Source organism: Corvus brachyrhynchos, unplaced genomic scaffold (assembly GCF_000691975.1).
Source record: "Corvus brachyrhynchos isolate BGI_N302 unplaced genomic scaffold, ASM69197v1 scaffold875, whole genome shotgun sequence".
NCBI classification, from domain to species: Eukaryota; Metazoa; Chordata; class Aves; order Passeriformes; family Corvidae; genus Corvus; species Corvus brachyrhynchos.
The window spans coordinates 63,394-63,959 of NW_008238107.1; positions in this window are offsets into that span (position 1 = coordinate 63,394).

Genomic DNA, 566 nt, shown 5'->3' on the forward strand with positions numbered 1-566 from the left:
CTGGGAACAGGGATGCTGGGGAAGGGGGACCCCCGCAATGGGGGGAGCTTGGTGTGGGGGGGGAGGGGTCAGGGGTGGGATTTGGGGTCAGTTTTGGGCTGTCAGGTGTGATTTGGGTGTGTCAGGTGTGGGGTTTGGGGCAGTTTTGGGCGATCTTACGTCGTTTTTTGGTATGTCAGGTGTGATTTGGGTGTGCCACATGTGGTTTTGGGGTGTCAGGTGAGTGTTTGGGAGGACGATTTTGAGGGATCTCCGGTGGGTTTTTTGGGTTCAGGTGTGTTTTGGGGGTCCAGGTGTGTTTGGAGGGCCAGATGTGTTTTGGAGGTTTACGTGTATTTTAGGGAGTCAGGTGTCTTTAGGGGGCTTGGGTGTATTTTGGAGCATCAGATGTGTTTTGGGGATTAATTTTGAGGGTTCAGGTATATTTTGGGGAGCCAGGTGTGTTTGAGAGGTTCAAATCAGGTATGATTTGGAGGATCGGATGTGTTTTGGGGGGAGTTTTGTGGGTTTAGGTGTGTTGGGGGGGGGCAGTTTTGGGGTGTCACACGTGTGTTTGGGGTCAGATT